General features: G+C 46.3%; 1 protein-coding gene and 1 pseudogene across 2 annotated transcripts in view; one reads left to right on the top strand and one right to left on the bottom strand.

The window, feature by feature from the left end:
* The window catches only part of LOC138529609 (chemerin-like receptor 1), an 87,495-nt gene that overhangs the window by 41,413 nt on the left and 21,542 nt on the right, over positions 1 to 24,540 (bottom strand). Inside the window, exon 2 of one of the 2 annotated variants that reach the window (XM_069640846.1) lies at positions 10,283 to 10,383. The exons of the other annotated variant lie outside the window; for it this stretch is intronic. The gene's annotated coding sequence lies outside the window, so the exon portion shown is untranslated. The remainder of the gene's footprint in view (positions 1 to 10,282; positions 10,384 to 24,540) is intronic. 2 annotated transcript variants of the gene reach the window in all.
* On the top strand, positions 9,561 to 10,626 carry LOC138529635 (phytanoyl-CoA hydroxylase-interacting protein-like pseudogene; annotated as a pseudogene).

The following is a 24,540-nucleotide window of genomic DNA, read 5'->3' as shown; positions in this document are numbered from 1 at the left end:
AACTTACAGACAGGAATTCCAATGTCAATCAATGATATCTTTCCAAATGGCCCCAGAGGGTAATAGGGAGGTGATTCCTCCAGCATACACAATTAACAATAATCCTGCCACAGCACCCCTTTGTCTGAGTAAGGAAGGATCTAGGTACATGGGTACATATGACAACTGCATACGTACCACAGTTTTGGTGAGTGAAACAAGGCCCTTGCACATCGGGGGCCCATTTATTTTGTCTGTTGGAAGCAAGCATACCCATGGTTACTCAAAGATTGGAAGAGAACATGTTACTTACGAATATTGTTACCAGGGCTTTATTAGGCAACCACCTCAGAAATCTTAAAACACCGCCCTAGGAGGGATTTGGAGGATGATACCGCTGGCCCAGTGTTAGGGGATGTATCAAAGACAAAAATACCCTTTTGGGGCCCAGCAATGAACTCCTGAGACATTACGAGGTTGGCACGAGTGTTGGAAAGGATGATTAATGAGACGACTGATATACTATCCATTCTCCAGCATGGGGTCTGGCATGGATTAATATTCCCTGTCGTCAGGCTGTGAATCCTCGGTAAAGAAAAAATCAGTTTCAGTTTTGTTTCTGAACTGTCTTTCTCCTAATAACCAATCACTGGTCTCTGGGTCATACTGCCCCCAGCCAATGACTGCCCTCTACCTAAGCCTCTCCTCTGGCAGCCATCTTCCGATTTGTACTGCACGTTCAAGTGTTGGGAGTCCTCGTGCTTAGCTCTCGAGCGTTTAGTGCGTATTGCGTTTTTTCAGAGAGTTTTCTCTATTTTTGTCGGTCAATTGAGCCTCAAGCTCCACCGATTCATCATACGATTAACGGGGACCCATTTTCGGAAACTTCTACGCCCCTCAATGGAGATTTTTCGTCGAGTTCCACTTCTTGGAGGATTCCAGAAGATTCTTGAGGCCTACCCCGTGTGGACATGGCCGAAGATAAGGGAGACTCGACACCTCTGTTCAGGATTTGCCCAGGTTGTGGACTACGGAACATTTTCTCGAACAATAGACACTCCTTGTGCCTCTACTGCCTTCACTTGGACCAATCGCACGAAGAGGAGGCTTGTGCGTTCTGCAAGGACATATCCTCCCACACCATAAGGATTGTCACAAACGGCTCTCCGATTGGCTAGAGATGAAGAACACGGCGGCAGGTGAGCCCCGGCAGCATACTTCTCCCAAGATGAAATCTGAGCGGTCTTCTAAGACCTTTGAGAGCACTCTGGCGATGGGGGCCCAACATAAGGCAAAGCACTGCAAGTCCGCAGGCACCAGGAGCGCCGTTGGTACAGGCTCCATGGCAGCCAGACCGGGCGCAGCATCGCCGATGCCGTCAACCACGAGCCAACGTTCCGGCTCCATGAAAAGGAAGTTGGACCATCTGGTTAAGCTTCGGGAGAAGGCCCGGTCGATTCCGACAGAGAAAGCCAAGTGGGAGCGAGGCATTGACCCTCCCTCCACGGTGAAGGCCTCAGATGCGCCTAAGGTCATGAAGGCCCAGATTCACCAGGCTAAGGCTTCAATTGAGGGAGTGGTAGCTTCCCTGGTGAAGACCGCAGATGCGGCCCCAGTGGAGACGACCCTCAAGCCAAGAGTTTCCCTATCCACCCAGAGAGAATCGTCTTTCCTGCCCATCGAAAAGACCCAGTGAAGCCCCTGGTCGAAAAGTGGGTGGGGCACGGTAGTCCTGCCGGACTCGGATATCTCCTCTGAGGACTAGCTTTTGGGCCTTAAGCCAGCTCTTGACAAGAAGTTAGTCGAGGCCAGGTCCTACGGGAAGGACCCCGATCAGGTGGACGTGGAAAACGACGAGGGAACCGACGAGGGGCGGCAGGACGGTGAGGAACCGGAGGACACCACGCCGCTGCTGACGCTCCCATCGCAACCGCTGCCACCGACGGACAGGTCGGGGGACATCCTACAAGCCCTGCACACCCTGTGCTCAGAAATAAGTACAAAGATGCCATTGCCTCCGGGGGGCGACCCAGCGGCGCCTGGACCGTCAGCGGACCCTCCACCCAAGCGGAGGCGAGTCCATCCACCTCCACCCTGCCATCTTTCACCTCCATCCGGAGACGGCAACAACGGGGACGGACGACGGAACAGATCTCCCATCGCCGCTACCCCGGGCTTCTCCGCCTGATGAAATTGGCTCATTCCATGCCATCTTCGCTAGGGCCTCAGAGCTTTTTCAGCTGCACCCCGAAGAACAGATAGCAGGGATTCCTTTATCAGCAACGAGAGGCCAAAAGGAAGACTGTGCTCTCGGTCCCGCTGTTGGACGACATCTGGGAAGAAGGGCGGTCCCTCCTGAAGAACCCATCCTCGACCCCTGCAAAGAGAGACCGGTACGAGAAGAAATACCGGGTTCCAGACTCTGCACCGATGTGCCTCAGAGTGCAGCTGTCCCCAGACTCAGTGGTCTCCGTGGCGGCCAGGAAGAAATCTGCAGGGTCGGCAGCATCGACTCCCACTTCCCCGCCAGACGGCGAGGGGAAGAAGCTGGACGCCATGGGACATCGGGTCATTTCGTCGGCGGTGACGACCATTAAGGCAGCCAATGCTCTCGCTATCATGGCCAGCTACGATAGGGAGCTGTGGTTTAAAATCATCCCCCTCCTGGACTTCCTCCCAGACAACAAGAGGGCGGAGGCCCTTGAAATCCTACTAGAAGGCGAGGTGGCTTCGGACCATGCCATCACGGTGGCCACGGACATCGCCAACAACGGGTTCCGCCAGATGGGCAACAGCGTTTGCCTTCGCCGGCGTGGTTGTCTCAGGGCCACCGACTTCCGTCAGGATGTACAGGCGAGGGTACTGGACATGCCCTTCGACGGGGCAACTTGTTCAGCAAGGCGGTGGACGAGTCACTGCAGGCCATCAAGGCAGACACCGAGGCGGCCCGTGCATTAGGCACACTCCAACAATGACGCCCATCCTTTCGGTTCTCCAGAGGCAAGTCACAGGTTGCCTCCAAAGGATTTGGTGGCAGCTCTTCTTCGTACCGTCAAGAGGCCCGTTCTTTGTCCGAGGAGGCCTACAGAGGCCGCAGGACATTGCCGTCGTTGCCAAGGGGCCCAAGGTGGTAAGGCCTCGGCAAAGCAGGTCTGATCCGGCTGTGATGTGGGGCCCCCACCTGAGCACCCCGGTGGGAGGCCGGCTAGCGAACTGCGTCGGCGTGTGGAAGTCCATCTCCACCGACCGTTGGGTGCTGGGTGCTGGATGCCCTGGCCCACGGACACACTCTGGAGTTCCAAAGGAAGTGTTCCTGTTTTCCACCTGTGGCCAGGAAAGAAAACCACATTCCACAACTGCTTTTAGAGATATGAGCAATGCTAAAAAAGGGCGCACTAGAACTCGTCCCGAAGAGGCTCCGGGCTGCGGAGTATACTCGCGGTACTTTCACGTCCGAAAGAAGACCGGCGGTTGGCGGCCCATCCTAGATCTCTGCCGGCTCAACAAATACAAAAAATCTCAGAAGTTCCGGATGGTCACCCTTCAGCATGTGCTGGGACAGATGGAGGAAGGAGACCTAATTCGATATCTTCATGTGTGAATGTATGCATTTTTCATATTGTTCTATGTATTTATGTCTTGATTCATCTGTATAATTACAAACAGATTCAATTAGCTTTTTTAAGGTTGAAATTGTAGGACCCATGGCCTACGCAATAAATTACGAATTTTTTAATGTAACAAAAACACTATTCTCTGTGTGTACTGTTCTTTGAGGCAAATTAGCAACCCATTGAATAGGGCCAAGTTGATGTAAGAACTTGGTCTTTGAACCAGTTGGTTAATGGTTCATTTGGGGGACTCCCCTTTGTGTGTTAGGACGAAGGGGACTTCTTGTCGTCGCTGGACTTGGAGGATGCTTATTTCCACATCCCCATTCACAAGGGGCATCGAAAGTTACTGCGCTTCGTGGTCCAAGGGTGGCACTATCAATTCAAGGCCATTCCCTTTGGTTTGAAGTCGACCCCAAGGGTCTTCACCAAGTGCCTGGCACCGGTGGTGGCGTGGCTGCATGGGATCCACGTCTACCCCTATCTGGACGATTGGCTCATCCGAGCGAAGTCAAGGGAACTCGCCGTAGAGCAAACAGCAAGGACCGTCCGCCTGCTCACGGAACTGGGTTTTTCGATAAACTATGCAAAGTCCTGCTTGGAGCCATCGCAGGACGCTTGGTTCTTGGGAGCCAGGCTCAACATGGTGGCGTGCCTAGCTTCACCGTCAGAGGAAAGGATAAAAGCCATCCTGTGCAAGGTACAATGGCTGTTGACCATGAAAGTTGCCAGGGTGAGGTCCATCAAGTCCCTCCTCGGCATGATGTCGTCATGCGTCTACCTCGTTTGGCTGTGCAGGCTGCAGACGCAGCTGCTGCAAGAGTTCCTCAACGCCCGTTGGATGCAAGTTGCGGGAAGCTTTGAGGACAAGATCGCCCTTAACGAGACATTCCATCGAGCAATTCGGTGGTGGGGTTTCCGTGTGCATCTCACGGCGGGCACAGACTTTCAAACCCCAGCGTATCAGGAGACGGTGACGACGGACGTTTCCCTGGAGGGATGGGGCGCACATACCGGAAATCTCCACCCAAGAGGCCTGTGGCTCCCAGAGGAGAAGTCGTTGCACATCAATGTCCTGGAGATCTGAGCCGTGGTTTGGGCCCTCAAGTCATTCCTTCCGTCCCTCAAGGGCAAGGTGGTGCGGGTCTTCACTGACAACACCACCACGATGTTCTACATTCGGAAGCAGGGGGGCACCAGATCCCCAGCTCTCTCCAAGGAAGCACAGGACCTATAGCACTGGGCCGTCACCCAGTGGATGTTCCTGGTACCCTTTCATCTGGCAGGAGTGAAGAACATTGTCACCGACTCACTCAACAGGGAACTGCGCTCTTGCCACGAGTGGGAACTTCGGCATGATCAGGTGGATCTACTGTTTCTACGATGGAGCAATCCCAAGATCAATCTGTTTGCGATGGCGAGGAACACCAAGTGCTGGAGGTTCGCCAGCAGGTTTCCCCAGCCGGGGAACATGGGAGATGCATTCTCATTCCCCTGGGATGGCCTGTTTCTCTATGCGTTCCCACTGTTGCCGTTGCTCCTGTGACTCATCAGTCAACTCAGACGGTCCCGGTGCAGGATGATCCTCGTTGCACCGGCGTGGCCTAGGCAGATATGGTACCCGGACCTTCTGGACATGTCAGTGTCCCCTCCAGTCAAGCTTCAGGCGGATGCAGATCTTCTCGCCAGGGAAAGAGGCACGATTCTGCACTCGATGAACCTGCAGGCCTGGCTCCTGCAGCGCTAGAACTTGGAGGATACGGAATCCCGGCGGACTGCAAGGAGGTACTTGCCAAGGCCGGGGCATCTTCGACACTTAAGTGCTATGGACATAAATGGAAGAGGTTCACCGTCTGGTGCCGTGCACAGTAGATAAACCCTCTTCGGATTACGGCCCCTCAAGTGCTGCCGTACTTGCTGTCGCTGGCCAAGGTGGGGCTGGCGCACGCCTCTATCAAGATCCATCTGGTGGCTATCTCCCGCTACACCAGAACTCTGGGGTGATCTTCGGTGTGGTTGCATCGCCTGGTTAAGGAGTTCATTAAAGGGCTTTTCCGCTCATTCCCGCCAGTGAAGGCTCTGGCCCCGGCGTGGGAGCACAATGTGGTGCTGACTAGGCTCATGGGTCCTCCGTTCGAGCCTCTGCATTCGGCACCTCTGAAATTCCTATCGTGGAAGACAGTGTTTCTGGTGGCCATCACCTCCGCACGACGAGTGGGAGAGATCCAGGCTCTCTGCCGTAAGCCTCCGTACTTGACATTCCATGCAACGAGGGTCATGCTGAGGACGCATCCCTCCTTCATGCCTAAGGTGCCGTCGGACTTCCATCTCAACGAGCCCTTGGTGTTACCTGTTTTCTTCCCGTTGCTTTCGTCGCCGGCAGAGAGGACTTTGCCCTCGCTGGATGTGACTAGACCACTGAAGTTCTACGTAGACCGCACAAAGACATCACAGCTGTTTGTGAACTTTGGCCCTGTGAACCAAGGGAAGGCCCTCTCCAAGGCTTCCATTTCCAGGTGGCTCTCCGGCTGCATCATGCCTGTCACTGGTTGCCAAACCGACCATTGCCTGCCCGTCCGAGAGCCCATTCGACCAGAGCGATCGCTGCAACTACGGTGTTCCTGTCTGGTGTGCCCCTGCTGGACATCTGCAGGGCTGCTACATGGTGGTCGATGTACACCTTCACAAAATTCTACTGTGTCGACCGGGATTCCAGGGAGGAGTCCAGAGACAGCCAAGCAGTGCTGCGCAACCTGTCCACTTGAAGGTGAGCTTGTTGAGGAGGTAAGAGATGCTTAATGTTGAGTTGTTGAAATGCTTAATGTTGAGCCTTGCCACCTCCCCTGGTGGTGCATGTGTGTACTGCTATGTATTCTTTTATTCATGAGCATGTGAATCCATGCCAGACCCCATGCTGGAGAAGGAACAAGTTACTTACCTGTAACTGTTGTTCCCCAGCACGGGTCTCGCATCGATTCACATGCGAACCCTCCCACCTACCCCTCTGCGGCTCTTCTCTTGGTCCTACTGCCACTTCACGTGCTACCAAATCTGAAGATGGCAGCCAGAGGAGGGGCTTAGGTAGAGGGCAGTCATTGGCTGGGGGCAGTATGACCCAGAGACCAGTGATTGGTTATTAGGAGAAAGACTGTTCAGAAACAAAACTGAAACTGATTTTTTCCCAGCCTGACGACAGGGAATATTCATGGCCATGTGAATCCATGCCAGGCCCATGCTGGAGAACAACAGTTGCAGGTAAGTAACTTGTTCCATATGACATTAGAACAGAGGGCAATTTGGTTAGCTGCACAGGATGGTAATAGACACACTGTTAGCTGAGAGAGGAGGTCTTTGCAAAATGGTTGGGTCATCATGCTGCGTTTACACACCTGACTCCTCCTCTACAGTGTTTCACGCCATTAAAAGACTGCACACCTTAGGGGCTGAAATTCATAACGACAAAGGTAGCTGGGATATTGAGCTTGGAATTTGCTTACCACTTGGGCTTGGAAAATACTCTCTATTCTTGCCATGATTGCTGGTGTCATTCTCTGCTGCTGTTGCTGCATACTGTGCTTACCTACTTTAGGATCAATGCTATGCCAATGCTGTTCTAGGGCTCTGGAATACCTACAACCTAAACGATTGCCCCCTGTGAATGTGACTAATGCCCTTATTAAGCAGGATATGGAGATACATAAATGTTTGGAAATTGATGTATTGAGGTATGATTATGTATAAACAAAATGTATTAGCTTAGGCTAAAAGGAGGGTTTGTGAAATTGCATTGATTCAAGTTAGCCATTTTGTCTAGCAACAGACTCCATTTTGTGATCTCTTATTTAGAGCTCAAAGAAATAGGTTTGTGGCATAAAACTGCTGAGCTTTACATAAATGCATGTTGTTGCGAAGAATTGTTAGCTCGGTGTTTGTTCAGACTTGGGCCTTGAACAGCCAGGACCAAATAAAATGAGATGCGAAGGATGTCTTCCCATCTGTAGATGCTAATTGCGTGGGTCTCTCAATGTATGTGCTAATGACTGATCACACAGGAGACGTTCTGTACATACCAGGAAAGGGCTATTCTAAATAAACTGCAGATGCAGAGTAACCTTTGGTCGTGCAAACAAAGATAATGGCAGTGGAATGTCTCCTCACTTTGGGAACAATCTGTTATCTTGTAAGGTTATGGTGTGTAAGTGCAGAACCGCTGACAAATGTATGCTTTCCCAGAAAATCTTTACATAGCAGGAAGCCATAAACTGGGACATGACAACCTCAGCAAGCTAATATGTAAAAAAGACAAGGTTTCCTTTCTGCAAATTGCTCACTTCACTATGACTATGGTTGTGTTTGAACCTGGGTCCGCTTAAGCGAATAGAAACTATTGTTTGTACTTTACCCCCGTGTCTGATGGTCTTTATTTTATTTGCAGTTACCAGTTTTTGGTTTTACAGTGAGGTAGAGAAGGAGTGAGTGAAGGAATGGAAAGGGAGAGATGAGTCCATTAGAGCAGGAAACAAGAAAGTTACAATAGTGATTATATAATAACATATTTTAGAAGGCCAAGACACTATGACAGACCCAAAATAATAAACACTGCTTTTGCTCCATCTGTTTCAATACTGTCAAATTATGGGACACCAAGAGTAATCTACAGGATCACCATCTCTCCCATCAAGAAGTAGTCTCATAAATCCAGAATGGAGTGTTCGTGTTGCAGGTAACAATAAATGGACCGAGCAGGTGGACAAAGCAAATGTTACACTTGGAACGAACAGCAATGCGGTTCTTAAATATTATAAATTGCACGGTAATGGGGTGATTGCACCGGCACTGACTATATGTAATCTGAAATCCAAAGCTGCGTCAAGTTATAGCTCAGAGCTCTGGGGTTTCAGCAGGGGCACAAAAATTGAGATAACATAAAATAAATTCCTAAAAAAAAGATGTTATATCTCCCTTCCAGCATGGCTTATTCTATTCTACTGCTCACGATCGATCAAAGATCAATAAATGACATCATTTCTTTTAGGACTGTTCTATACTGGGTACGATTGTGGGCTTCACCTGCCCTTGGGAAGTACAGGGATGCCATATGCAAACTCCTGTCACAGGATGGAAGTTGTGATTTGCCCTGCTGCACGCGCGTTACAAATCACCTAAGAGTCCTGGGGTTTAACATTTGTGGCACAATCGACAAACGCGGTATGTCAGAAAGTGCCGAACATGGCAGGACAGAGGAACACCTCAGTACTATAAATGAAACCTTAAGATTTGTACCATGTAACCTCCAAACAAGCAAGTTTATGTGAATACGGAAAGAACCCTCATAACAAAAGGACTTGTTATTCAGCGCCCTTGACAATGAAGTAGATGAAATCCTGAGGACATAACTAAAGATTAAATCCTTAACAAACTAACATAACACAAATGATTCAGGACCCAATATTGCACTACAATTAAGCCTTGACAAAGCCTGATTGTGGTGAAACTCATGGCCATGCAGTTGGCATCACTACAATAAACAAATAACTACTTGAGATGGTCCTAATAGTACTCATCGTTTAAGTCATATTACACCGCTGCAAACATTGGATATTACCCATACACAATATAAATGTATCTACTAGACACTATATGACTTTTCAAATATCTGAGTTTTTTGAAACACAAACAATAAATTTCACTATGAGCACTTGCACTAGAGTCATATGTGATTGCATGTGCGTATTGTCTAGCATAAGGTTGTACGCTAGGACCCTTTGAGCACAGCTGCTCGTTAATCTATTTATATATATATAGTAACTCATTAAGGGAGGCGCATCACACAGTTCTGAAAACCATTTCCAGTTGCACTTTAGAGTAGTTACGCACTTTAGATATAAAGCTTTGTCGCTTAAAATATGAATAGGGCTGGCTTACTAGGTCAAAGCCTGCACAGGGAGACCCCCGGCAGTGGGGAACAAATCACAGGACAGTGGTATTGCAGAAATGGAAGTGCTTTCCGCCCCCCACAACATCAAAATAAGTAACATCACGTGTGCTTCATTCAAGATTTCTTGGGATATGGATGCACAATCTAAGGAACGTATTACACACTATTTTGTGGATCTAAACAAAAAAGAAAACAAGAATTCCAACAAATTCAAACACAAGTATGTCCCTACTAAATTGGTGGCCCAAGCCGTACCTCTACCGATGACAGTTCATGGACATTGGTTTTTGAGCCCCCAAACAGAATATACAGTAGCAGTACAAGCTGCTTCGAAACAAGTTGACGGAGATTATATTGTTTCTGAATGGAGTGAAATTGTGGAATTCTGTACTGCAGCTTACTCAAAAGTGCACCCAACGCAACTTATGGAAAAAGCTGAAGTGATTGCAGGCCGAATGCTAACATTTTCAGTCTTTTATCGGAATCAGCACAATGAGTACCTTTTGATTATACTAGGGAACAACATGGGAATATAATGCAGCCATCTGCCAAGGACAATAGTGGTAGTCAAGGCTCCCCAATCAGCAGAAATTTAGAAGGCATCTTTTTCAGCTGCAATACAGAGTTCAATACTGGCAAGCCTCCTCAAGATTCGCCATATGGAAGGTACAGGATTGAAATTCCAGCTGAAAAACTGTTTCATCCAAATACGAATTTATACTTCGCAGACTTCTACTGTATGTACACAGCCTACCATTATGTTATTCTGGTTATCGCCCCCACGGGATCGCCAGGTGATGCATTCTGCAAGCAACGCCTTCCACTTCTTAAAATGAATGATAATAATTTTCTGACCTGCAATGAAGGAGATGGTGTCATAGTTTATCATCATACCCAGGAAGTAATTTTGGAAGCCATTTTTACTGACTCTCTGGATCTTTCAATTGGCACATTTGCAGAAATTATTGGCCACCAGTTAATGAGTTTGTCTACCGCAAATGCAAAGAAAGATCCTAGCTGCAAAACCTGCAACATAAGTGTTGGACGTTAACAGCTTTCTCCGTCCATCTGGGAGTATTTGATCATCTATTATCTAGTTTTATCATCAGACGTTCTCTTCAGAAGCATGCAAGATGCAGCTGTCACCAAAAGCAAACGCCAATTTTTAGACCTCTTAGTATCATTATACATAAACATATTATTTTTTACTCAAAACTGTGAAGTTGCCACTGCTTTACTAAAACGTTTTGTTTGTATTTGTCACTCATTTATAACCAGATGCTGCAATTTTTTGTATCTTTGCCAAACATAACAAACATCCACATAGACTGCTTTTGCATACAGAAAATAATTCTGGCTTATAGGGACCTGAAATAACTATTAGTTTAATATATTAAAAATATTGGGATAAGCCAGAACAGCATAAAAAATTGTAATTGCAGCATGAATTGAATCTCTAAGCCTAGAAATGTCAGCACTTACAATGTGTTGCTTGACAGTGTTACATGTTATTTCTATTAGCTGAAAGGAAACAAATGCTGTGTCTCAACATAATATGATAGAAAAATATGTTATTTGTACTGTTGTCTAAAATATTTACAATCATTTAGAATATATAGAACACCTTTGAACAGCAACTGTATACATCATAAACCATTCTTTCCTTATCAAAGATGTAGACTGTAAACTTCAATTGTTGTGTACCTGTTACTCTTACTCTTACTAAGATGATTTCAATTAAAGCAAATTACTGAAGGAGCTCATTCTAAAGTTTACGAAATTCAAAGTGATTCATTCAGTACATTGAAATAAGGAAACTTCATACAAATCAAAGTTAATTTTCAAGTGAAACAAACAAAATAAAACATAAAATGAAATAAAATATGATGGGCCTCATTACGAGGTTGGAGGTAGCCATGGCGCTATCAGCGCCATGGCTGCCTCCAAAACCCTTCCGACTTCCGATCTGGTGGATGGAGCAATTACCGGTCCATTCCGAGGTTGGAGGGACCGGTAATTCCCCATTCACCAGAGCCATTCCCCATTCCCATTTGAGCCCCCATAGGGCTCAATGGGAAGGGGGAAGGCGGCAATAATGATACTGCAAATTGCGGTACCGTTATTGACCCCGGTATCCCTTTGCGGGTCCCTTCCTTAACGCCTGGTAAAACCAGGCGTTAAGGGAGGACCCGCAAAGGGAACTCGTAGTAGGGCGGTAAGGGATTACTGGCACCGGTGCCCTTACCAGTGCCGGTAATCCCTTACCGCCCACCTCGTAATGAGGCCCATTGTTATTTGAACTCGTGGTTATCACGCAGTATGCACTTTACAGTTGTCATGCACTTTATAATTCAAGCTTCCATGTTATAGTTATGTAATTTATTAGTACATTTTGCATTTTTATGCTGTGCCCTTCCTATAAACAGTCTTTTTCTCATTTAATGTAATATAGTTGTCCGTTATGTTTTTACATGTAAAATTGTATTTTCATGAACTGGGTTGATTTTGTGTATTGTACGTTTTTATGACTTATGTCGAAATAAACTATTATGTGAGGATGATGAATTCAAGAATGTCCCTTTGGTTCATATATGAAATAGTCTGTGAACGGTCTAGAAATTCATTCCATCTGTGAAAGGTAAGGTAGAAAGTTGCCATTGTTTAAGTGATGGATGAGAAGTCATTTTGAAGACAAGAAATGGTCGCTCTCCTCTGATCCGGAAGGGATACCCCATCATGAAGGGTAGGATGGTGGGATTGCTAGGATTCAATAGGCATGCCAATGCTCGCCGGGGTCCTCCCTTGATAGACTCTACTCCACATCAATCAGATATGTCACATGCTTGACATGGAATATTCCCCATTGGTAACTCCCATGTGAAAAGTACAGAGAGTGATAGTAGGCAACAAGAACAGACCAAGTGCCCTGGAATGGACATAATCATAATGTCCATTGGGTATTTCTAGAGCACAGTGTTCACCACCAGTACAATCTATTGTTGCTGTGAGCAAAGAAAAGGCGGTGGCAGCGCAGTGGGGTAATTTGTGTTTGGCGAGTCAAGCTTTTAGGGTGGAAGGAAATGTGGTCAGGAAAGGAGTGAATCCAGGCATGGAGGTGGTACAACAGCTGGAGAGGGAGAACAGCCCAATCATCTCCTCCAGAACGTGACCTTCACAAGTGAGGAAAACACAGATGAGAAACGTTTTCTTTGTGAGCAATAACACTGTAGTTTGGCTGGGATAAAGGGTGGGCCAGGGTGGTTGAGAGCCCTGTGTACCATGCATAGTGACATGGATTTGATGTGTTTGGCGGCATGAAGCCAATGAAAAGTGGTGTAATACAGTCAATGGGCCTCATTACACAGAAAGCGCTAAGGGATTACCGGCACCGGTAAGGGCACCGGTGCCGGTAATCCCTTAGCGCCATACTACGAGGTCCCTCAGCGGACCCGCTGAGGGACTTCAGGGCAAATAACGGTACCGCTAATAGCTGTACCGTTATTTGCTCCTTCCCCATTCCCATTGAGCCCTATGGGGGCTCAAATGGGAATGGGGAAGGGCCATGGTGAATGGGGAATTACCGCCCTGTCAACCTTGGAATGGGGCGGTAATTCCCCCATTCACCAAGGCGGAATCGGTAAAATACCGGCGCAACCATGGCGCTAATAGCGCCATGGTTACCGCCGTCCGTGTAATGAGGCCCAATGTTTCTAAGGCCAAGAAGAAGGAGGGCTGCAGCGTGTTGTGCTTGGTGGAGTCAGCAGGCGAGGAATAAAGAGAGCCCATCATAGAAACTATTACCACAGCCAACTCTTGGGGAGAGGAAGGCATTCACCACAGTTATGCATGACGGACATGTCGTGGCAGAGATTGTTGGAGTTGGCATCAAGGTATTTGTTCAGTATAATCCAGACTCAGGTGTCTTCGAAGCAGTAATAGAAAGAAAGTGAGACCTAAAGAGCAAACCAGGGAGCCCAATGGATCAAGGTAGATGTTTAAGAGCAGGGGAGAAAGCAAAGAGTATTGGGGAATGCTGTAAGCGAGGGATTGGTGCTTGGATTGTAAAGGGGGAGGAGCAGATATCTGACAGGAACACGGTGATCCACAAGAGTGCAGAGTTCAAAATTCCAGAATGAAGGCTATAGAAGAGGATATCATGATCAACTTTGTTGAAATCAGCCCACAGATCAAGGGGGATCAGAGTGCTGTCTCCATTGTCACTGGCTAGCCTGCACATGACATCCACAATTGAGAGGGGTCACAGATTTGGTTAGACGGTGGTTGTTTGCAATGCTACATTATTTGGGTTTGAATAATTCAAAGAAAGAGCTGGCTGACAATGCACAGGTCACAGTGCTATTCCTCCAGTCAAAGCAAACAGAATATTTCGGGGCTCATTTTCCATGATCCTGTAACATAAATGAACGGCGTAAAAACCTTGAGTAAGGCTTTTAGGCCATTAATTTATGTTATCACTTATTTTCATTGATTTGTAGGGTGGAGTGGAGGGGCAGAGCGTAATTCACGTTTCCGCTGCTCCCTTCCTCTCTGCCATACAAATACTACAGTATTTGCACCAGCATGGATTTTCATGCTGGCGTTAGTGATGTGGATTCCTATGGAATCTACCGGCTTTTTAAACCAGCAAAAAGCAGGCAGACTCCATAGGGTTCCATTGTTAATGCTGTCTGCCATGCATACATGGCAGGCAGTGTTCATTCATTTACACAGCAGTGTGCAAAAATGCAGCGTACAAGCAAGTATGCTGCCTTTTTTCCCTCCCATTTTGCACTCTTCCGTGCAAATGAGGACATTTCGACACCGGGTAGCCATTTACACAAAAGTGTAACCTTAAAGGTCCCTGCCGCAGAGTTATGACAGAACTCGAAAATGAGCTCCACTATATGCACATGAGGTTTTGGTCATCTGTGATATACACAAAGTGTTTGACCATTGCATAGAGGTACACCAAGGACATTTCTCACCAACATCCTGCATTAAGTTGGGGTTATACCAGCAAACTAATAGTAACTCCACCTTTCATTGTTCGACAGCCTGTTTTGACATGGGTTGTTCCGAGAGCTTACCGCCATTTCAGGTGTTCTTCCCCTTCTCTCTTCCTGTTGATCATTGCTACGGGGTTGTCATTTCTGTCAGTGTTGATTCTTGCTGTTGTTCGGCCTAACTGTGCATCTTGACTGTCTTCCATCCCAGGCTTCGTTGACGCGACCCTCACATATTATGGGGCAGACCACATACTCCGAGCAGGTGACCAATCACAAATAGTTTCTGCTTGATCTATTTGCAGCTGATTTTCAGGGCAGTTACTGAACTCCTATGGGGAAGTTCCAGTCATAAAGAATTGGTTATTGGTGTCTAACAGTGTTGGACGGTCCATAGGAGATGCTCTGTTGATAGTAGTGGGGGCTTGTTTTGGCTCTTCTCAGTGCTATGGGGCTGGGGAAGAAGGAGCACCAATCGAACACAAAAAACTCCACACGCCTCCTTTGAATAGTGCAGGGAGAACATTTCCAGTGATTAGCAGAATCACCCAAATGTTGGAGGATTTTCTCCTTGCAAAATGTTCAAACTATGCGTGCGGGAAAGTTCAAAGTCACCCAGTGATAAATGTTAGGTCCCTGAGCCAATTTTCCTTTTGCCCGCTTTGGGGCCTGGAAGGGCATCAAAGGGCTGCAAGGCAGGTAAGATAATAATTATATATTGGTGCTTGGGGTAGTCATGAGTAGCAGAGGGAGTGGAGGGATTCAAAGGGTTGTTTTTTGGAGGTGAAGGGGTCTGTATGCATTACCAAAATTGACATGCAAATATTCACAGGAAACAGAACTTTTGGCTCTGTATCTCATGAACATTTGCGGGACCCTTTTGGGGAAGTGCCTCCAACCTTATACTTGAACATGTCTCCCAGCCTTAGTCCAATTAAAGGAGGTCCTTGCCAAGCTTTTCGTTTATGGGAAGGAGGTGCCAATTCTGGCATCTAGGCTTGGATGTCATCTACCTCATACATAGTAAGCATTCTTAACAAAAATTGAGGACATGTATGGAATCCATGAATCATCTGTCGGAAAGCAAGGATAGCAACCACCGCCATTTTTGTGTCCTCCAGTGTTGCTTGCCAGTGCTAGTTCTTTGCATAGTTCATCCTCCTGAAGAACACTGTCCAGGCTAGAGGGTCTGAGAAATGTCCAGGCAGGGAGGTGGGGCCTCAGTAAATTGATCTTCCTCTAGTAGCACCATGCAGGTTAATGTCGTAGGACTTTTGCAGTATGCGCCTCCTCCAGCAGTTCCTCATAAGGAAACAGGATCACAGCTGTGTGAGCTTCTTCCCAGAACCATGTCACTACAAGCCAACAGCATTGAATTGAATTGATATTTTATTCATATTTCACTCGTACACAAGTGTTTCAGAGCGCAAATTCTCAGCAGTGTGGGCTTCCTCCAGACAAAGACAGACAATGCTACTTGAACTCATAAGAGCTCTGTTATTGCTAAAGGACTCCGCCAGCCAGGGCTTCCTCCACTTCAGAGCTTACTGCATTGTCAGAGCTGTAGGACTATATGGAAGCCTCCCCAGCAGTAGACTCAACTCTAAACAGCTCAAGACATGTGAGCTGTCTCAGCATGCGTTGTCATGGATACAGGGATGCAGTCATTTAAGCTTAATCTAGCAGCACCCTTTGAGTGCTTCAGGACCCTGGACGTACAGTAGGAGTCTGCATTAGCGAGCCACCTCAAGCAGTGCTATGTAATGGTTACATCAGTGTGAGCTTTCATCGCCTGACTGTACTATAAGACTCCAGCATTGCAGATCTCCTCTAGAAGAACGTTGTCAGTTCTTTAAGATGCCAGCAGTACTCTGTCAGTGGTTCTGCCAGTGCCCTCCCAAGGCTACAGAAACCTAGCTGTGTGAACTTCACCCACAAGTACAAGGCCAGTGATATAGGAATCTAGCAATCTGACGTCCCCCACACACAGATGCCTTGTAAGTGCCATGCACTATAGCAGTGTGAGATTCCTCCAGCAGTGCCATGTCAAGGCTACAGGGCTACAACAGGATTACACTGCAGTTCTTTAGGCTCTAGCAGTATAATTGCTTCAAATGTACAGCATCTTCTGCGATAGGACTCGGGTAGTGTGAGCTTCCCCAGAAGGCCTAGTCAGTGGTGGACTTGCAGAGGAGCAGACGTACAGATCCGCAGGAGATCATAACCCCTAACTCCACTGTATTGGAGACATGAGTATGTGCCTGTCTAACACCAGCTATTGTACCAATACCGCAGCAATTATTTGGAAGATGGTATCCTTTAAGACAACCATATCGAATGTACCCTCGAGTTGATGACAGCCTGCAGGAGGAAATCCCGGAAGGAACATGAGAAAGAACAAAAAAGTGGACTGATGATGTCATAAGAAAGTGTGCACAAAGTCCTGAAATACTGAATGAAGACAATGTATGAATCCTAGAGGAGAAACGACAAAGTAAAGAATCAAGTGAACCTTAAAAGTGTAAAAGAAGAAGATTACACGTTAGAAAGTGCTGCAGAAATTAGAAGTATAATGAATGTACATACGCTGAAATGCAAGATAGATCAAGTCATTGTATAGGCTAGCTACAAGTAGTGAATAGAATTTAGGCGGAGCCGCCATTGTACAGAAACTGGACTTTGGTATCATGAAATAATTAAGCCAAAGTATCATGAAGAGAAAATGAAAGGTTGTGTCGCAGTAGAATAGCAGGTTGTTGGAGCTGCGTTGGTAGGCTGTCTGACCTGAAGTCAAGAACTGAGAAGTTGAGGTCAGCTACCTACACTGAAGAGGAACATGTGTGCAGAGGATAAATCCTGTCACATTAAGGTGCAAGAAAGAACACAGAAGATGCCAAGTCTTAATTCATTAAAACATTTAAAAGCTTGCAGAATGAAAAGGACCATGGTCTCTTGTCAAGTGAGTCAAGGCTTAAAATAGGGCTTGAACTTGGAGTTGCAGACATGATAACGAGTGCCCTCACTCCAGTTGCATTCCTAGGACAAGAATACTCTGCAAGGCCAAGTACAAAGATAATTTCATGGCAGAAGGCGTGAGTGATGAGAGATGTTGGGTTAATTGGGTGGTAGGGCAGCTTTATGTCCTAGCCACTTGCACCTGGGTCTTGGCTTATGTGCTGCTAATTGAACTGAATGTTCCAGACATGGCACAAGCATGCCAAACCAATTGTATTAGTGCATATAACAAAGGACCTTACAGCTTCAAAAAACTAATGGAGCACTGTGTAACTGATTTTTCTCAAATTACATGTATGAAGAGGTAGTCATGAGTTTTCCACCTGATATCTGACAGCTAATAACAAACCTAGCTCCTATATCATTGTATATCAAGATGTGTACCTTAACCAATCCCAACTCTTGATAGGTATTTCACTATTGCCACATAACGTGACGGCCTTCTGAAATTATATAATTGTATTTCATGTGGAAATCGCTAAGAATGAGCGTATGTCCGTTGATGTTCATTGCAACTCCCTGTTTTTGATAATTGCTAATAGAACAGCAACTTGCAATCTTCTTGAGTTAGTCCAGTTATTTGTACTCAGAATTACTCTGGTGTAATCCCATCCAGTAGCAGATGCATGTTTTCAAAGGCCATTAGCTCAGACTATCTCAGTGTCAAGTTCCTCCAGCATTGCCCTGTCAGTGCTTCAGAACACCAGCAGTGTACACTGCCAGAGGTCTACAATATGACCCTCAGCAATGCATTGCTAGTCAGGTATGTCTCAGTAGGGTGGGTTTTCCCCAGTAGGACCGTTTCAAGATCTACACGATCCAGCAGTGTGAACTTCCTACAGGTGTGCACTCTAAGTGCAATAGGACTATAGAAGTGTGACCTGCCTCCACAAGTATGCCCAGTGCTAGAGGGCCATAGCAGTGCCATGCCAGTGTTTTTGTACTTAATCGGGTGGATGTTTACTTTGATTTTGGTTGATGAGAGAGTGGAAGGAGGGTGCCACTTCCCAGGGCTGCCTGTGACTAAAATAAGGGTCAAACGAGGATAAGGCCCTGATTTAAGGGTTGTTCAGTGCAATAAGGTCCCCACTCAGACTAATGCAAGCAGAGGAGAGAGCACCCTTAACCTGATGAAAAATAAGTTAGGGTTAGGCAATATTGGTATGGGGGCAGGTAGGGTTGGGGCTGGCTGAGGTTGCTGGGGGCCTCCCCGACCTCTATACAAACAAATTGAGCAGAACTATTGGCACTAAATTAGTTTGACCAAAAGAAATCTATAATTTCATAATTAGATATACATCAGTTTTGTGATATAACTAGGTAAGGGGTCTGTAACTGTAACTCGCTGCATGTTTTGGCCTATGACTTCCAGGACCCCTCACCGTGAACTATGCCGGATGGGACTGGTGTGAGTTGTAGCCCAAAACATCAGAAGAGCCAAAGGTTACAGACACCTGAACTGGGTAATGCAATTGTATGTTTGTTCGGTCCAGGTGCTTTAATTGGGCCGGCTCTAACCAGTCCTTAGTACCTGCACTTCTTATTTTGTCCATAATGAGGGTCGGGGCTTCTCCCATCTTGAGAAGAGTATCAGTACTCACTGCCACTGTCCCTTATTTCCTTGTCCCGGCGTAACATTCACACGTTCTCCTGTGAAAGTCAAAGTGCTGAAAATGGCAACTGCGCCCACTGAAGTTTTGCTGTGTGTCAACAAAGCATTACAATAAGGGCAACTAGAGGTTGATAGCCCAGGTACAGGGGTGCCTGTGAAGGAAGGACTATCGTCCATTAAGATATGAGAATGGGGGGCTGATAATAAATGAGATGGGAGCATTGCACTGCAGGTTTTGTGAAAGTAAGACTTTAGCAGGTGATATTACATTGTGTTGCATTTTCTTTCACTGTGAATAATATTTAAAAAAAACAACTTTCACTGTGAAAATAGTTTTAGAAACGTGAACAATTTTGTAGGCTTTTAATGTGATCTAGTCAGGATGGGTAAAGTAAAACTCGAATCGTACTTTTGATCAACATTTTCTTTAAAGATGTATATAACATCAGGTTTAGCGTTCATGTAATTTCTGTTTTTTAATACATTGCTATTAACATATTATTTAATCTTTTAAACACCCCAAACCATAACACATAACGAGTGTTTAAATTGCTTACCTGGCTCAAATCCTGGTTTCACCACTTATGTAAAGTGTGTGATCCTGGACAAATCATTTATTCTCACAAAAAAAAAACCCAAACAATGAGGCAGATTTAGGGGGGGTCATATTTTCCAATCTCCCAGTGCTGTAATGAAAAGGGAAAACCATGTGGAAAAGATGTGCGCATGGCTGATAACCTCATTTGCCACTCCAGTCGGATCTTCATGGCTGTGATTGCCTCGGGCAGGAGTGGCAACACACCAGTGTCAGGGAGAGTGCAGTTAGCAGAGGGAAGAAAATGACCCACTTCCAACCATGGAGGAGCAGGTGTGTGCCCTCAGAAAAATCTCCAAAGCTACTGTATGAGGTAGTCAAGTCACACATCTAAATGTTTGCAGAGCAACTCATTACGATGGTTAGGCTTGAAGCCAAGTTACACATCTGAATGTCTGCAGAGCAACTCATTAGGATGGCCAGGCTTGAAGCCACGTTACACTTTGGTTTGAAGCCAAGTTACATATCTAAACGTCTGCAGAGCGACTCATTAGAATGGCCAGGTTTGGAGCCAAGTTACACATATAAATGTCTGCAGGACAATTCATTAGGATGGTCAGCTTTGATGCCAAGTCACATATCTAAAGGTCTGCAGAGCAACTCATTAGGATGGTCAGGCTTGAAGCCAAGTTACACATCTAAATGTCTGATGGTCAGGCTTGAAGCCAAGTTACACATCTAAATGTCGGCAGAGCAACTCATTAGGATGGCCAGTTTTGAAGCAAAGTTACACCTCTAAATGTCTGCAGAGCAACTCATTAGGATGGCCAGTTTTGAAGCCAAGTTACACATCTAAATGTCTGCAGAGCAACTCATTAGGATGGTCAGGCTTGAAGCCAAGTTACACATCTAAATGTCTGATGGTCAGGCTTGAAGCCAAGTTACACATCTAAATGTCGGCAGAGCAACTCATTAGGATGGTCAGGCTTGAAGCCAAGTTACACCTCTAAATGTCTGCAGAGCAACTCATTAGGATGGCCAGTTTTGAAGCAAAGTTACCCATCTAAATGGCTGCAGAGCAACATGTTCTACATCTACCGCTCACTGTTTCATGAATGCAGCCGCCCTGTGTCCCTCAGCAGGTTTCAATAGGGACTGTGAGAGTTCATCACGTAATTTTCGAAGCATCACAATCTAGCCACAGATCATAGGTAATCACCATAGAGCATATTTAATCGTATAGAATTAGTTGTCTTTCTGACCCTCATGTCCGTCAAAGCCTGCCAACTTTTACACATCACAATATTGATGCCAAAACTGGGCAAGATCAGTCTGTGATTGATGGACTGCACCCAACTGTCAGAATCCCATTTTAAGCAAATGACTTAGCAGTGCACCATTATACTGAGCTTTTCTTTGGAATCACTGATTGTAATATTCCAATGCCCCAAGGCCCAAGCTTAGAAAAAAGGGACTAACACACAGAGAGAAAGAGGGTGAACATTTGGTGGGAGCAGTGGTAAGTGGGGAGAGAGACAAACATAAAGTGATACAAACAGAGGGAGAGAAACAAAGAGCAAGACACACACACACACACACACAAGCACACACACAGACACACACACACAGAAAGTGAGACGAATAGAAAACTACATGCCTGGGCGGGAGACAGGGGGAATTGTATAGAAGTGTCTCGGGGAGACCCGGAAGGGCCCCGGCACGAGAGCAATGTTTGCACCTTACAGGTCCTGAGGTAGGCCCACTTAAAGCCTAGGCTGGTGAGTACCTGCCCTTATTTGTTGCCACTTAAAGCCCTGTTCTGTCGCAAAACTCACTGTCTCCGGGTCGAGTGCTCATCCCGTCCGCTCCCAGGAGAAGCGGCACGCCGCGTGCAGAAACTGCTGAGTGCAGTGTTTGGGAGAGAGAAGCCTGAAAGGGCTCTGGGAAAGGCTGGCGTGACGCACAGCCCAGTGGCCAGAGGATGCGGACTTGCAACCAATCCTCGGCTGTGATTATTAAAGGAACCCAGGTGTGGAGCCTCCAATGACTCACTCCCACTACAGACAGGAAAGCACCGCTCCCCACTGAATAATCCCCCCACCAAGCGGCTCCTCGCCAGCATCCCTCCTTCGCATCATCATGGCTGCCTCTTCCCTCCCTCGTGGTCACATTCCTCCAAACCGCTCGCCTTCCCACTGCCGCCTACTCCTTCGAGAAGGAGCAGCTGGTCTTTAATGCCGAGCAAAGCCCTGTTTACTCACTATCCACCCAAAGCAGCCATCATCAGAACCCCCGGCACGCGGAGAAATCCGGCCTGGGTTGCAGGGTGGCCTGCGAGAAGCGCCGAGACAGTGCCCTCTTTCCCTCCCAGAAGCAGCACGGCTCCGGCCTCACCTTCTGTGCCGCTGCAGCATCGCCTCTGTATTGGGATGGGTTGCGTGGGTGCTGAATATTGATTGCCCCTATGGGGCAAAAGTTATACCCCCCACGCGGTCATTTCTACCCCCGCCCCCACTCTCCCAGAGTTAAGCGCTCGTCTCTGACATGGGGCAAGGTTGCACTTCGGTTCTTTTGCAACCTACTCAGCCCTGCATCCTTCTGAGGTTGATGAATAAGTTCCATTACAATTAAAGGAACAGCTGTCAAAACGAATGCTGGACACCTTGTGCCAGTCCTGGTTTTTCACACTGCATGCTGCGACTTGTGGTTTCGTTTTTACAACTTGAAGAATGGGCCTTCAAGTTTCAGCATGCAGTGGGAAAACCAGGACTGGTTCAAGGTGTCATGCGTGACATGGAGCCACTTGGCTGTTATGACTTGTTGTTACAGCTCTTAGAAGAAGGAAAAATCTGGGATCAAGCGCTACACTATTTACCTGATACATTATTTTTTCTTCCAAGGATAAATGAGATTTCTGGCATCTGTAGCTTATCTAACTAGCATCCCTGGTACATGTTGTTCTTCTTTTAAAAGTAACTACTTACATAGTATGAAGTTTCCACAAGGTGACCTATGTGCAAGCAAACACATAAATAATAAGCCCACTCCATATATGCATACATATACACTTTTGCTCTAACACCTGTTTAGGACAATGAGGTTTTGCTATGTCGACATGTCGGGCAAATACTTTCACCCTGTCAAATTAAGATGTATCCTGAAGAAAATCTTACTTTAAAGGAGGAGAGCGAAACATGTTTACATGGGGTTTGTCATGCATTTGTAAGTGACAATTATGGTTTCTGCCTAGAATGAAGAGGGCTTTTAAGGTAAACATATATATTTTTATTTATTCAAATTACTATAATGGTTTGCAGTAAAAATACCCATAACAGAAACTTTTTGTCATCTATAGCTCGTCCCAATGGCAATGAGAATTGCATTAAGTTTAGGAAGTAGAACCCTCTCATTTCAAACCTTGTCCAGTACTGCGGCCGTGGGCGTGTTTTGCAAGTGGGGCTTAAGTAGACCAGTGTTAACATGTATGATGCTGGAGTACTCTTTGTTGATGATGAAATGCCAAAGGTTTGGGATGATGTTCTGGTCATCCCAGTCCTATAAACGATGGTGATGTGCATGTCTGTATGGTTAGTACCACAGCCCTCTGACAATTACATCCAAGGGGATAACATGTGAAATAACCACTTTCCCCTCAATCCATTTTGTGTTGGAGTTGGTCTGGCCTAAAGGACAATCACAAGACTTTCCCCAAAAAGCCTATAGCACTGGAAGGCTGGCTGGGCTGGGGCAGAGTCGGCATGTGTCAAGCAGCCTAACCTGCACCTGGCTCTTTATGATCTGAATTCAGAGGCACCAGTTTTGTTTATTTGAATTTAAAAAGGGATAAAGCTCAAGAGCTGTACATAAGTTACAAAAACAGTACACCATGCACCAACATGTAACATGCAAGCAACAGGAAGTAACAGACTTCATATTTAGAAGAGGAGAGAAGATGGGATTTGAGAGAAGAGCGAACAAAGCAAGGGGAGAGTGGAACAAAAAGGGAAAGGAAGAACATTCCAGAAAATTGGACCAAAAAGATATAAGCCTGGCAATGAGGCGGGGAACACGGAGGACAAGGGAATGCTTGTAGGAATAAAGTTGAAAGGCGTAGAGAGAAAGGAGGGACATGGACCAAAACAACAGAGGCTAAACCATGAATGCACATAGAAACAAGACAAAGGCAACTAACGTGAGGATGAATAGAATGGGGGCGCCAGACAAGAGAGACTAGGGAGAAAGAAAGAAAGAGAGGAACAGGCTAGCAGGAACAGAAGACGACGGGCACTCCAATTCAGAGTCGCCAGAAGGCCGAAATGAAGAGAAGAGGAATAATCTAGGCGGAAAAGGATAACAGTGATACCTAATACGATTCTTAGTTAATCTTAGTCCCTCGAGAAAGGACTATTTCTACAAATATCCAAGGAAGTTGAGAATACTAAATCCTAAAGACATGTGGCACATAATATTTAACGCAGATCATATCTCCCTAAATATAGCAACAATCAAATTCTTACTCAAACTAAATTTGGAAAATGATCAACAATCTCATTGAAGTGGAATCTATAACAAAGCACACGTGCGAGGAAAAGGGTAATCATTGTTAATAACCATCAAGGATTTTGATTCTATTCATTGTTTAAACAGTTGGGCGGTGTAGTCCCTTTATGTCTGTGAATGCTCACCTCCATTTCTGCAGAGCAACCCGGTGTCCTGTACACATATATCCCCGCCCCGTGTGGGCTGATGCATGCATTCTAGGAAATATTCTAACGATTTTAATTTATTATCACTGATTAAATATGGTATGCAACTTTGTAATGTTATGTAATTAAGTGCGCTGGTTG

The sequence above is a fragment of the Ambystoma mexicanum genome, chromosome 1q (assembly GCF_040938575.1).
Source record: "Ambystoma mexicanum isolate Mex_15411 chromosome 1q, UKY_AmexF1_1, whole genome shotgun sequence".
Taxonomy (NCBI): domain Eukaryota; kingdom Metazoa; phylum Chordata; class Amphibia; order Caudata; family Ambystomatidae; genus Ambystoma; species Ambystoma mexicanum.
The sequence above is the reverse complement of the archived record's forward strand: the minus strand, read 5'-3'. Positions and strand labels throughout refer to the sequence as shown.